The following is a 14,421-nucleotide window of genomic DNA, read 5'->3' on the forward strand; positions in this document are numbered from 1 at the left end:
ATTTCCTTTCTTTGCAATGAAGAGAAGCGTGCAGAACCCCGAAGCAGAGACTGTTGCTATTTCAGAGTCAGCACTGGGGACCTAGGGGTCCCTCTGTTGCTTGCCTGTTGGCGGTGGCCTTGCTCTCCAGGGCTGGCAATGGGGAGTGTACCCCTACTGTCACCTGCAGCCTGGGGGTAGGGGGCGACAGACCTAGAACACTGACTGCCCCTGTGGTCCCCACTCTGGGGCTTACCTGGGGCCAATAGAAGAGATTACACAGGGAGCTTCAGCAGCGGCTTCTGTAGGTGCCTGTGAGTGTTTGTGTCTGCTCTCAAAGCCAAATTCACAGTCCCCTTAAAGTCCAATTAAAAACAGATTTTGTAATTTAAAGATTTATTTTTTTATTCGAAACGTAGAGTGACAGATGGGATGGCGGAAGGGCAGGGAGAGAAAGAGAGAGATATCTTCCATCATCTGGCTCACTTCCCATATGGTTGCAAAGGCTGGGGCTGGGCCATGTCGAAGCCATGAGCCTGGAACTCCATCTAGTTCTCCCACGTGGGTGCAGGGATCCAAGCGCTTGGGTCATCTTTGGTTTCTTTCCTGGGTGCAGCGACAGGGAGCTGGATGGAAAGTGGAGGAGCCAGAACTTGAACTGGCACCAATGAGGTGGTGACTTAACTCCCTGTGCCATAGTACTGGTCCCTTTCCTTCTCTTATGCAATTGAAAATACTTGCTCTAAACCAAGGACAGACAAAACAACAGCAGGAAAAAAATTAAACTGCACAGTTTAAAAATAAAACTCAGGGGCTGGCGTGGTACAGGGCATAAAGCTGCCCTCTGCAGTGCCAGCATCGCATATGGGCAGTTGTTTTTATCCTGGCTGCTGCACTCTCAATTCAGCTCCCTGCTAATGTACCTGGGAAAGCAGCAGAGGATGGCCCAAGTGCTTGGGCCCCTGTACCCACATAGGAAACCTAGATGAAGCTCCTGGCTCCTGGCTTCAGTCTGGCCCAGCCCCAACCATTGTGGCCATCTGGGGAATCAACCAGTGGATTTCAAATAAATAAATTTTAAAACACACACACACACACACACACACACACACTCACACACAGGTACTGAACTGTTTATCTTGAAACCTGTGTTCTCCCCTCTCCTCTCCTTCCAGGAGGAAGCGCTTGGATCTCTGAGCTGTTTTGTCCGGACTTCATCAAGGCCTGTGAATGTACAAGAAAGTGGGTCCTGGGGCTGGCATTGTGGCACAGCAGGCAAAGGTGATGCCTGTGATGCCGGCATCCCATATGGGCACTGGTTCGAGTCCTGCCTGTTCCACTTCCACTCCAGTTCCCTGCTAATGCACCGGGGAGAGCAGCAGAGGATGGTGTGAGCGCTTGGTCCCCTGCACTCACGTGGAAGACCCAGAAGAAGCTCCTGACTCCTGGCTTTCACCTGGCCAGCCTTGCCTCTGTGGCCACTTTGGGGAGTGAACCAGTAGACAGAAGGGTGCACTTGGCTCACTTGGTTAATCCTCTGCCTAAGGTGCCAGCATCCCATATGGGTGCCAGGTTCTAGTCCCGGTTGCTCCTCTCCCAGTCCAGCTCTCTGCTATGGCCCAGGAGGGCAGTGAAGGATGGCCCATGTGCTTGGGCACCTGCACCTGCGTGGGAGACTAGGAGGAAGCACCTGGCTCCTGGATTTGGATCGGCGTAGCTCCGGCCGGGTGAACCAGCAGAAGGAAGACTTTTCTCTCTGTCTCTCTCTCACTGTCCAACTCTATCTGTCGAATAAAAAAAGTGTGCACTCTCTTTCTTCTTCTAACTCTGCCTTTTAAATAAATAAATAATTTTTTCTGTTCAAAGAGAAAGTGGGCCCCTTCCAGCTTTCGCTGTCTGTCTGGTGTTAAGGCTGCCTTAACTGCCTACCCCCACCTCCCTTTCATAAGCATCACAGATGCCTGGAAACTCTGGCTACAATTGCTACTGTCCAAGGTCTCTGGTTCACTTGAAAATAGCAACTGACAAGAAGCCAGCTTGCAACCCAGACAAGGTTTGGAAGGGCTTCTGCCTGAGCAGCAGGGACAGCACCATGGGAGGGGTCCCGCCGACTGGCTCTCCCATGGGAGATGAACAGGTGCTTGTATGGGGTACTTCCTCCTCAAGGCTCGCCCCTTTGGTCCACACCCAGCTTGGCTAATTCTCTGCATTTAACATTTTAGTTTGCACCTGGCTCAGTGTTCTGCACAGGTGCCGTTGGTTTTATTTTATTTATTTATTTTTTTTGCACACCACCCACTCAAAATGGTGGTGTTGGTCACTACTACCAGCACAGGCAGGTCACATACGAGGCACACTGGGCTGTTCTGGGCATGCGTGCAAGTTGGAGCAGTCCCTAGCAGGGCAGTTCCGGTCTGGATGCTCCTTGCTCCTGATCCGTTTGGAGCTGGAGGATGGATGCACAGCAGGTCGGGAGGGGCTTGACTGAGTGGCTTCTGCTTCGACCCTGTCTCGTAGTCAGTGTCAGTCAGAGACACGCTGTCCCCTGGTCCAAGGCCGCTTGGATATTTGGAGTCCAAATCTCCCTACTCAACTGATGTTTTTGCTGTTTCGTAATACACAGAACAGACTTTCTCAATGTGCAGCACTGCAACTCGCTGAAATCCAAAATGTCTGAGACAACCTCAAAAAGCTTGTGGAAAACTGGAATTAAAAACATGAATTCATTTTGGTGCAAAAACAACTTTTGGCACAAAACTTTTTTTTCTTAATACACAGAGAATTCTTTTATGAAGAAATTGCAGGAATATCAAAAATATCTTTGCACCAAAATAACTCACTTTTTTAAAAAAAGGTTTATTCATCTATTTGAGAGGCAGAGTTAGAGAGGAAGACAGAGAGAGAAGAAAATCTCTGCTTTTATTTTTTTACATATTTTATTTATTTACTTTGAGAGGGAGAGTTACAGACCGAGAAAGGAAGAGACAGAGAGAGGTCTTCCATCTGCTGGTTCACTCTCCAATTGGCTGCAATGGCCGGAACTGCACCCATCCAAAGCCAGGAACCAGGAGCCTCCTCCAGGTCTCCCACGTGGGTGCAGGAGCCCAAGCACTTGGGCCATCTCCTATTGCTTTCCCAGGCCATAGCAGAGAGCCGGATCAGAAGAGGAGCAGCCGGCACTCAAACTGGCACATGGGATGCTGGCGCCACAGGTGGAGGCTTTAGCCCACTACGCCATAGCACTGGCACCTCTGGCTTTTAATTCTATTTTTCATCAAGATACTTGGAGTGTATCTTGTGTTCTTTTGGTCTGGAACATTATCCAGGTCTCAGCCCAGAGGGGTGCTTTCTTTTCAAGGTCATTAACAACCAGTTGAGCAAGTTACTCACTGCACAAAGATGCTCAGCCTTCAGGCCCCTCACCACGCTGTGTCTCGGAGGCTGCTCCAGTTGGATGCACGTCTCCCTCTGTACACACTCCCAGTGCATCCTGTGCTAACCCTGTTGTTGCTTACTGTGGGGCGTGATGATTCTGTCTCCCTGGAGGCTACAAGGCCCTGAGTTCTGGGACATGGGCCCGTATCAGTAGTTGTTGCTCAATACTGTTTTCTGTGTATTTGAGTGTGGATTTGAGTTGGATCTCTCTTTAGGAGCACAAACAAGTTACAGAATGAAAGAGGGGCTGGCATAGGGTGCAGCAGGTTCCCCTGCTAGCAGTTTGTGACACCAGCATCCAGTATGGGCACTGGTTCAAGTCCTGGCTATTCCACTTTCAATCCAGCTCCCTGCCAATAAGCCTGGGAAAGCAACAGAAAATGGCCCAAGTACATGGACACCTGCTACCCATGTGGGAGACCCAGATGGAGTTCCAGGCTCCTAACTTCCTGGCCAGTTTGAGTAGTGAACCAACAGATGGAAGACCTCTCTCTCTCTTTCTCCCTCTCCCTCTCCTTTTCTTTTTTTTTTTTTTTAACTTATTTACTTGAAAGTCAGAGTTACACAGAGAGAGAAGGAGATGCAGAGAGAGAGAAAGTCTTCCATCTGCTGGTTCACTCCCCAGATGGCCACAACAGCTGGAGCTGCGCTGATCTGAAGCAAAGAGCCAGGAGCTTCCACGTGGGTGCAGGGGCCCAAGGACTTGGGCCATCTTCTACTGCTTTCCCAGGTCATAGCAGAGAGCTAGATAGGAAGTGGTGCAGCCAAGACTTGAACTGGTGCCCATATGGGATGGTGGCACTGCAGGCTGCGGCTTTACCCGCTACTCCACAGCACCTGCCCCCTCTCTCCTTTTCTGTTTGTCACGCTTCCTTTCAAATGAGTAAAATAAATCTTTTTCTGCTATGAAGCAGAAATTCTTGCTGTGGGGCTGATCGCACACTATGAGCTCCTGGTGGGTGAGGGACCTGCAGCAGGTGGCCACAGGGGACCGCACACCTTTTTTTTTTTTTTTTTTAATTTATTTACTTGAAAGAGAGAGATCTTCCATACACTGATTCACTACCCCAGTGGCCATAAGAGCCAGGGCTGGGCCAGGCTGAAGCCAGGAGTCAGAAGCCTCTTCTAGGTCTTCCACCTGGGTAGCAGGGGCCCAAACACTTGGGCCATCTTCTGCTGCTTTCCCAGACCATTAGCAGGGAGCTGGAATGGAAGTGCAGCGGCTGGGACATGAGCCAGTGCCCATATGGGATGCTGGCCTTGCAGGCGGCAGCTTTTCCCGCTGTGCCCCAATGCTGGCCCCAGGCACTCCTGGCTTTCATTTGTATGATTGATGTCCTGTCATGGCCCCTGACCTGGGTTGTTAGCAGTACTGCTCTGGGCTGTGACAGATGCTTCAACGTGCCACCCCCTCACTGGGGCCACAAGTGCTGCCTAAACAGGTGCCGAGGGCAGCCCCTGAGCCTCTCCCCGCTGTGCCAGCATCTGCATGAGCTCCTCCAGGGTATTTGCTGAGCCCTGGGAGAACCCATCCTGGGGCTAAGACCTGGGCACTCAGCCCTGCCATGCTTGTTATTCCAGGGAGGACTCTGGGCCACCCTCCTTTTCCTCTGCGTCTCAGTTGTCCCACCTGGACAAAGAGGACAGGTGCTCCCTGCCTCATAAGGTGATGCAGGGCTCATAGGCTTGGTGCGGATGATGGGGCTGGGTAAGCGAGACTTGGAGGCCTGGGCAGACAAGGTGAGAGGTCTGGCTTCCAGTGAGGCCACAGCCCAGGCTGCAGTGGACAAGTGCTGTCTGACTTCTCCTTACCTGGAGCCCATGAGGTGGCCTGGGGAGGTAGAGGAGGTGCAGAGGCCTGCAGGAAGGAGAGCGTGTATGGAGTGCAATGGTGCGCATGCATGTGAGTGAGCACATGTGTGTCTCCAGAGGCTCATGTGTGAATGGACAGTACTGCCAAAGGCATATAACCTAAGGCCAGGATGCCGGGGTTCAAATCCCAACACTGCTTTGGGCATATGGGCTAGCTTCTTTGGGCCTCAGTTTTCATCACTCTGTACATGTCCATCTGTCAGGGCTGCACGGCTGGGTAGCATGCTGCTTGGGCTACTGCTGCTAGTGGTGCCCTGTGAACATCCAAATACATGTCTCTGGGTGAACGTATGCACCCATCTCTTTTTAAAAAAAGATTTGCCTATTTATTTGAAAGGCAATTACAGAGTGATGAGAGGGAGAGATTGGGGGTGGGGGAGAGAGAGGAGAGAGGTCTATCTGTCTGCTGGTTCACTTCCCAAACTCCATCCAGGTCTCCCCATGCAGGTGGCAGGGACGCAGTTACTTGAGCCGCCACCTGCTGCTTCCCAGGCTGTGCATCAGAAGGATGCTGGGATCCAGTGCAGCCTGGGACTTGGACGCAGGTGCTGCAGCATGGGATGCAGGCACCCCAGCGTCTTTGCTGCACCAACACCTGCCCTTGAGCCCATTGCTGAAGGGAAAACAGCAGATGGTGGTCTTTGCTGCTCAGAGGCAGTGCACCTGTCAGCTTTCATAGACATTGCCCCAGTTTTCCAAGTGGTTGTGCCAGATGCCCATCCGGTAACCATGTACGGGAGTTCCTGTAGTTATCATTGTAGCCATTTTTATGGGCTTGTAATAATAAAATAATAATGTATTATGGTTGTAATTAGAATTCCTTTAATGATGAATGAGGTTGAAATTCTCTTCCCTTCTTTTTTTGTCATTTGGATCTTTTGCCTACTTCTCCATTGGTTGGGCTACCTTTTCCTCATTGATTTGGATGAGTTTTAAAAATAGATTCTGGTTATATATGAGATTACTTCAAAATGTTTATGGCAGTACAATTAAAATGTAAGTTTATTTTTGCAGGGGGGGGCTCCAATTGAAAAGGAAACAAAGTTGCTAAGCCTTCGCTCGAGTTTGCCCAGTTTGCCGCACTGCCGTCTCCCAGTGACTCAGGGTTTCCAACAATCCAAGATGGCCCCTGGGGGAGGTACCTAGCCTGACAGGAGTCTTCCGTATTCGTGAACAGTATGTGTCCTCGGCTGTGATTGGCCCTTGAGGGCGGGCCTGGCTTGTGTCCTGCCTTACCTTTCAGCTGGTTGGCTCAGTTCCCTTGCGCCCTGGACAGCCCCCTTTCTGTGTCTATAAAAGCTTTGCCCCCTCCCAATAAAGTCGAGAACCCGGCTGTGCCATGGGTGTTGACTGATCTCCAGGCTCTGGTGTGGTTCCTTTGCCGCTGACACTCATCATCCCGCTAGGCCCCCGAGCCCCCCAGGCTCGGTTTTCAAAAGTTCGTGAAAAGTATATATCATAGGGGACAGCGCTGTGGCGCAGCAGGTTAATGCCCTGGCCTAAAGTGCTGGCATCCCATATGGGTGCTGGTTCTAGTCCCGGCTGCTCCTCTTCCAATCCCACCCTCTGCTGTGGCCTGGGAAAGCAGTAGAAGATGGCCCAAGTCCTTGAGCCCCTGCACCCATGTGGGAGACCCAGAAGAAGCTCCTGGTTCCTGGCTTTGGATCAGCGCAGCTCCTGCCATTGCGGCCAATTGGGGAGTGAACCAACAGACGAAGACCTCTCGCTCTCTCTGCCTCTCCTCTCTCTGTGTAACTCTGACTTTCAAATAAATAAATAAATCTTTTTAAAAAAAAAGTATATATCATAAAAAATCTATGCAGAGGTTTCACAATATTTTGCACCAATATAAACTTCTCTTTTTTAAAGATTTATTTGTTTATTTGAAAGTCAGAGTTACACAGAGAAAGGAGAGGCAAAGAGAGAGAGAGAGAGAGAGAGAGGTCTTCCATCTGCTGGTTCACCTCTCAATTGGCTGCAATGGCCAGAGCACTGCAGCCAGGAGCCAGGAGCCTCCTCCTGTCTCCCACGCGGGTGCAGGGGCCCAAGGACTTGGGCCATCTTCTACTGCCTTCCCAGGCCATAGCAGAGAGCTGGATCGGAAGTGGAGCATCTGGATCTTGAACTGGCACCCGTATGGGACGCTAGCATTAAAAGCAGCGGCTTTACCCACTATGCCACAGCACTGGCCCCAAATTTTTCTTTTAATTCTATTTTTCCATGAACTTTCTTAAGTTCTCTCTTGATTGCAAATATCTTGTCCCATTCTGTTGCTTGATTATTGTATCCCAGTCCGGGCTGCTCTGCTTCTGATTCAGCTCCCTGCTGAGGCACCTGGGAAGTCAGTGGAAGATGGCCCCTTCCACCCACGTGGGAGACCTGGGTGGAATTCCAGGCTCCTGGATATGGTTCCTGGCTTTGACCTGACCCAGCTCCAGCTGTTGCAGCCCACTGGGGAGTGAACTAGTAGACGGAAGATTTCTTTCTCTGTCTCCTTCCTTCTGTCACTCTGCCTTAAAAAAAAATCAGAATCTTCTAGAAACAGTTTCATTCCTATGATAAAATGAAATTCCTGAGAAAAAGTGGCCAACCTTTCTGTGACAAGTGACGATTATGCAGGAATGAGAGTGGCTTATATTGGGGAGTAAGCCAGGAATAACTTGTTCACAGAACTGCCAAGAAAACAGAGTTCTTTTCTCTGCTGTCAGGATTCTGATTGCCTGAGAACTTGCCTCCTGGGACTGCAATTTCTGTGGGCGAGCTGGGCGCGCGTGCTTTGCCCCCCGCCTCCTCTCCCATCCCCGTGATCGCTTCAGAAATAAGCGCCAAGTGGCCAAAATCAGCTCGTGGAAGATTGCAATCAAGAGCAGAGCTCTGAAGCCACTTCAGTGAGAGCAGCTTTCCCTGGGACATTTCAGGGCCATTCATTAGCATACGCAGGAGGCCTTGGCTCCTGGGCACACTGGGCACCCCAGAGGGCCCAGAGAGTAACCCTTGGCCAAGGCAGGTCGCCTGAGAGCCCCTTTTGTTCTCTGGGAAGTTGGCAGCACTTTGTGGTGGTCTAGAACAACCTGTAGAGCTCGTGAAGGTCTGTGGGGCAAGCAGGGGCTTCGGGGTCCAGCGTCCCGGGTTCCAATCCCCGCTGTTTCATCTTGCCAGCTGGGTCAAGTTCCTGAGGCTCCCCGGCTGAGTCTGGATGTTAATTGCCTCTTGTGACTGCTGCTGAGATCTGACGGCATTACCTGTGGAGCACTCAGCAGTGGCTTAATCAATGCTGGTTCTTTTTTTTTTTTTTTTTTTTTTTTTTTTTTTTTTTTAGGGACAGTGAAGCAACAGTGAATTAAGTCCCTTCTAAAGGAGGGATGGGCTAGGGGAGAGAAAGTCACAGTTACACAGAGAGAGGGGAGGCAGAAAGAGAGAGAGAGAGAGAGAGAGAGAGTCTTCCATCCAGTGTTCACTCCCCGATTGGCCACAATGGCCGGAGCTGTGCTGATCTGAAGCCAGGAGCCAGGAGCTTCTTCCAGGTCTCCCACGTGGATGCAGGGGCCCAAGGACTTGGGCCATCTTCCCCTGCTTTCTCAGGCCATAGCAGAGAGCTGGATGGAAGTGGAACGGCCGGGTCTTGAACCAGCACCCACTTGGGATGCCGGCACTTCAGACCAGGGCATTAACCTTTTGCGCCACAGCGCTGGTCCCGAGAGCTCATGATTCTTCAGGAGGTGCTACTGGAGCCCTGCCCACACCCTGCAACTTGACGTCCCTGAGGGCACCCTCCAGAGCTCCAGCACGCACCTCTGTCTACCGCGTGGTGATTCAGAAGTGCCAGGGACCCAGCACCTCCCTGGGCAGCCCCTTTCCAACCGGCATGGTGGATCTGTGTCCCAGCTGCCTCACCCTTTGGGTGGGTGAGCAAAGTAGGCTCCCAGAGTGCCAGTGGTGATGAGCTTAGCAATGCTCCCTCTACAGGACAAGGTCCCGAGCTGGAAGTTAAACACTCTGGCTTAGAAGTGAGGCTCACGGCTCCCACTCGGCCTCCAGGGCTGCGGTTATTTCACGGCCCGAAGCAACCACAAAGGGACCAGGAAATCAACTCTCCCCTCTGCCAGGAGTGGCCAGCACAGGAAGCCCTGGGCAAACAGCATTAATAATTGTTACAGCAGCCCTCAATGGCTAGGCTAGGGCCACACGCCCACTTCTGCATATCACTGCAACAGAATGTGAGGAATACAAGTGACCTATTGTGATCCACTTTGGTACTGTATTTTAGTCTATTCTATTTCGTGTAAAAAAAAAAAAAATCATCGTTCCCCACCCGACAGACTCAGCAAAGTTGTGATGCAGAGTTTGGAAACATTATTTCAAAGCACTATCTCTGCAAGGCATGCTGGGACATGGGCTGCACCTGGCGGGGTGGGCCAAGGAAAGCTCTCAGAAGTACAGTCCCAAAACAACGCCCGCGTGCCTGCTCCCGACAGCTGTGGGGACAGTCACCGATTCACTCGTTCATTCCGGGAGCACCTGCACCCAAGCCCAGCTTTGGCTGAGCCCTGGCACTCAGGGGTGAATTTCTGAGTTCCCAGTCCAGGAGGCAGGTGTGTGTTTATATAACACCATGGAAGCGTCGGGACTAATGCAGGCCGCTAGGATCTGGGGTCTGAGTGGAGGGGCGCCTGGCTCAGCCTGCAGCCCTGTGTGTGGGAGGGTGGGGCACTGCTGTTTCCGGTGCCCAAGTTTCTCAGGCTGGTGCCTGGAGGTCGTGAGCCAACATCAGAGGAGCCAGAGCAGCTGCGAGGAGCGCCCACTTTGTGCCTGGCCCCTCTTACAACACGGGCGACAACTCCTGATTTTATGAGGGAGATCCTGCTGACGCCTGGGCCCGGGCAGGGCTGTGCAGCGCCCGCAAGGCCCAGTCCTCTGCCGCAGCACGGGAGGGACTTGGGAGGTCAGTGCTGTTCCCCGGCGCTGGACAGAGAGAGGGTGGCTGAGTTAGGGTGGCCCAGGAAGAGCTCTCCGAGGAGGGAGTGGCTAACCTGCTCTCTGCAGGGCTGGCCGGGCCAGACTGCTTTAGGCTGTGTCCTCCCTAAATCCCTCTGTTGACACCTGCTCTCCAGCGTGGGCATTTGGAGGTGGGGCCTTTGAGGGGGCATGATGAGGTCATGAGGTGCGACCCTCACGAATGGGATTAGCACCTTCTTAAAAAGATGACCCAGAGAGACCCCAGGCCCCCCTGCACAGGAGCACACGGGGAAGGTGGCCATCTATGAGGAACTGGTTCTCGCCAGACACCAGGTCTGCTGGCACCTTGCTTGGACTCCCGCCCTGTCCATAGCCATGAGAGACCAATTTCTGTTCTTTCTGTGCCATGGCGTGTTTGTTATGGCAGCTGAATGGTAAATACCCGGGGGTCAAGGCTGGGCTGGTGCGGCTGCAGTGGGTGACCAGCATCCCCGGCAAGCCTGGTCACATTGGTGTCCACCTGGTGGTGGGGCTGGAGCAGCTCGGGGGCTGGGCCATGCTGGCCTTCCTAGGAGGACGTCGCCTTCGTCTCTCCCCCAGGGCGGGCCAGGAGATGCAGCGGCTTGGGTTTTAGGGGGCACCTGAGTGGTGGGGTCTGCCAGGAGAGAACCTGTGGCGGGACCTCTGTCACCTGACTCGGGACTGCAGCCCCAGCTGCCCTACTTCACAGAGCCCAGGAGCACTTGTGTCTTCATTATTTAGGGCCACGGCTTACCTTTTACTCAACAAAGCCGGGATGGGGCTGTCACCATAAAGACCCTGGAATGGGGCCCAGGCGGCTGGCAGGGCCTCCTCCGAGAAGCATAAGGCTCGTAGAGCGGACCGTAACTATCATTTACATTAATTAGGCAGCCAGATAATAGGGTGTTCAATAGTTATTGCAGTCTTTAAATTCTGCAGCAAACACCACCAGGAGCCAGAAGCTGGCAGGGGTTCGTGCCTTTGCAAGAAAAAAAAAAATTCTGTTCTCACCCAGGCACCAGGCTTTAAATTCAGGGGAAAAAAGAGCTTTTTTTCCAAGTTCTGGAAGAACAGCTGGTTTGGGGGGAGGGTGCCAGCCACGTGATCCACCCACTGGCTGCGTGACCCTGGGTGGATTCAGCTCCGTGTCCTCAGCCAGCAAACGGGCTGCCAGCACCCACTCTGCCGCAGACTCCTGGAGCTGTCTGAGTGTTCAGGGGAACTTTATCTACCGCACATGCTTTGCAGACAGGTGCCTGGAGGTCCTTCGAGGTGGCCTGCCTCAGGTCACAAAGCCAAGCCTGACAGGCCCAGCCCTCCAGTGCCCCCAAGGCGTGCCCACGGGGCCCCTGCTTGCACTCCTGCCTCCCCACCCACCCACTCCTTTTCCTCCCAGGAGACGGCAGCTGCAGCCTCACTCCCAGCCTCTGGGCACCTGGTGGGGCTGTGGGTCTTCGGCCCACTGGGCTGTGAGCAGAGGCTCAGATAGAGGCTTATGGGTGGGGGAGGGGTGCAGCGTGCACCCCTCAGATCCATTTCTGTGTATCCCCCATGCCAACATCCAGGGCCTGACCATGGACGTCCCTCCCAGGCCACGGCCTCCTTGCTGGTCCTGCAGTCCTTTCTCTGGTGCCTCTGTCCCCTCCGCTGTTGCCCACCCCACCCCACCCAGGCTTCCTGAAGCTCTGCCCAGCGTCAGGGGCCTCCAGTTGCATCTCAGCCGCTGTCCCCTGCAGGCCCCGCTTTCTACCCTGGTTCCCCTGCAGGAGGCTCCAGTTCAGCTCTGGCCTCATCTGAGGTTCATGTCCTTAGGGGAGCCTGTTCACGTGTAGACCTGCCAGGACCCCCAACACAGCCCCAATTCCCTTCCCACCGCACCCTGCGGCCCTGCTGTCCCTGTCACCCCTGGGTACTGCCTTACCCACAGACCAGGGGTGTCGCATGGTGGGCCCAGGAGGTCTGTGGCAACCACACTGGATGACAGTGCTGCTGAATTCTAGTCCCCAGAGGCCCAGGGTGGAGAAAGAGCCAGTATTTTGAAAGCTTGGGGAGATGTTTAAGTTGTGGATTTGGGATCGGTGCTGTGGTGTGGTGGGTAAAGCTGCCGCCTGTGACATAGGCAACCCATATGGGCATTGGTTCTAGTCCCGGCTGCTCCACTTCCTATCTAGTTCCTTACTAATGGCCTGGGAAAGTAGTGGAAGATGGCCTAAGTGGTTGGGCCCCTGCACCCACGTGGGAGACCCGGAAGAAGCCCTGGCCTTTGTGGCCGGAAGATGTCTCTGAGTCTCTCTCTCTAACTCTGCTTTCCAAATAAGTAAATAAATCTTTTCTTTAAAAAAAAAAAAAAAAAAAAAAAAAAAAAAAAAAAAAAAAACATTGTGGATTTGGTGCCAAACCACATTTCTTAGGACTTTGGGTTTCCTGAATTTATTTATTTAAGATTTATTTATTTGAAAGACTTATAGAGGGAGACCGAGAGAGAGAGAGAGAGAGAGAGAGAGAGACCAAGAGAGAGATCTTCCATTCACCAGGTCAATCCCAGATGGCTGCAATGGCCAGGGCCGAGCTGGGATGAAGCCAGGAGCCAGGGATTTCAACCGTGTCTGCCACATGGACGGCAGGGGCCCAAACACTTGGGTCATCTTCCACTGCCTTTTCCAGGCCATTAGCAGGGAGCTGGGTGGGAAGTGGAGCAACCAGGACCCGAACAGGCATCCGTATGGGACGCCGGGATCACAGGCAGTGGCTTTATCTGCTGTGCCACAACGCCGGCCCCTGGGATTCCTAACTTGAAATCTGTGATTCTTAGGCAAGGGCCACAGGAGTGCCCGTTGAAACAAGCTTGCCAGCGAGATGCTGGAATGACTTCAGGTCCTGCTTAAGCAGCCCTGTGGCTGACTCTACTTTTTTAACAAACGTTATTAGTTGAAGTCTAATGTACAGAGCAAACACACATCTTAGGGGATGTCCTGTGCTCTGCCAGCCGGCAAGGTCACCTATTTCCAGCCCCCAGCGATAGAGTCACACCTTCTGGGGGGCTTGTGATAAAGGAACAGGCTAGGCTAGGAAGCGCACTGAAGAGCTGGGCCCTGGTCTCCCAGGCGCTCTGTGGCCTGAGGGAACGTGCCGGTGCACAAGCCCCCACCGTGGCAGTTTCTGGCTGCGCCTTGCAGGCAATGGAAGGGTGCCTGGGCTCTCCTGGGCCTGCGCCCCGCCCCTCCCATACACCCAGTCGAGGGCCTGCGTGGTTGTGAAAAGCATGACCATCACGCACTTCCGGGTCAGGCAGAGCCTCACGCTGCTGTGTGTGCCCACCCTTACCCAGCATGAGAACTGCAACCCTGGCTCTTTGTTCCTGGTGGTGGTTGGGGGGGGGGGGGGTCAGACAGTACTTAATGAACACTGGTTATATGCCAGGCAGTGTTCTATACTGCGCGGGGGAGTTTCGGTGGCATTCACGGAGTCTACACTCTAGTGCAGGAAAATGACAGTGAACGAGCAGGCATGGAGTTGCACACCGAGAAACCAACTGTAAATGAAATGTTAGAAACAGCAAATGTAAGGTGGGGAATCTGACAGAGACTGGGGCGGGAGTGGGGCTGCTGAGCTAGGGCAGCGGGGCCACTGTGAGAGGGCGGCAGCCAGAGTGGGCAGGTGAACGCAGAGGCTGCTACACACTGCAGTGCAGGGGAAGCCAGGCTCGAGACGGGCAGCAGAGGCGGACTTGAGGGCTGCAGGGAAGGCAGGCGGCCTGGGCAGGCCAGAGGAGCAGGCTGGGGTGGGTGGGGCGCCGGCTCCGGCTCTGAGTGGAGCAGGAAGGCACTGTGTTAAGCTCAGGAGTGGCTTCACCCAGGTCACCCCGGCTGTAGTATGGCCTCGGCGCAGCTTTTGCACTGAGGGGCTGTGGGCAGGTCAAGGTTGGCGCAGAGGCGATGATAAGGGCTGGAAGGTGAGCCAGCAGCAACGAAAGAAAAACAGGATGGGGACACAAACCCCAGGGAGGCTGGCTCTCGGGCTTCCCACCCAGGTACCTGAGGCAGGATTGTGGGCATGGGGTGTGGAGGAGTTGACGGTTTTGAGTGTAGCTCATTAGGTTGTGACCTCCATGAGGACCCATCAAAAAGCCTGTGGGAGGGGCCCGCATGGTGGCATAGT

The 14,421-nt window shown here is 53.5% G+C and overlaps 1 long non-coding RNA gene across 1 annotated transcript; it reads right to left on the reverse strand.

Annotated features, from left to right (window-relative positions):
• Window positions 1-358: 358 nt before the first annotated feature.
• On the reverse strand, window positions 359-1,636 carry LOC149120902 (uncharacterized). Its single transcript, XR_016224496.1, has 2 exons — window positions 1,111-1,636; window positions 359-605 (listed from the first exon to the last, which is right to left on the reverse strand). It is a non-coding gene; the product is annotated as an uncharacterized LOC149120902 (long non-coding RNA).
• Window positions 1,637-14,421: the final 12,785 nt, after the last annotated feature.

The sequence above is a fragment of the Oryctolagus cuniculus genome, chromosome 18 (assembly GCF_051225735.1).
Source record: "Oryctolagus cuniculus isolate XC-2025 breed Fujian yellow rabbit chromosome 18, ASM5122573v1, whole genome shotgun sequence".
Classification (NCBI taxonomy): domain Eukaryota; kingdom Metazoa; phylum Chordata; class Mammalia; order Lagomorpha; family Leporidae; genus Oryctolagus; species Oryctolagus cuniculus.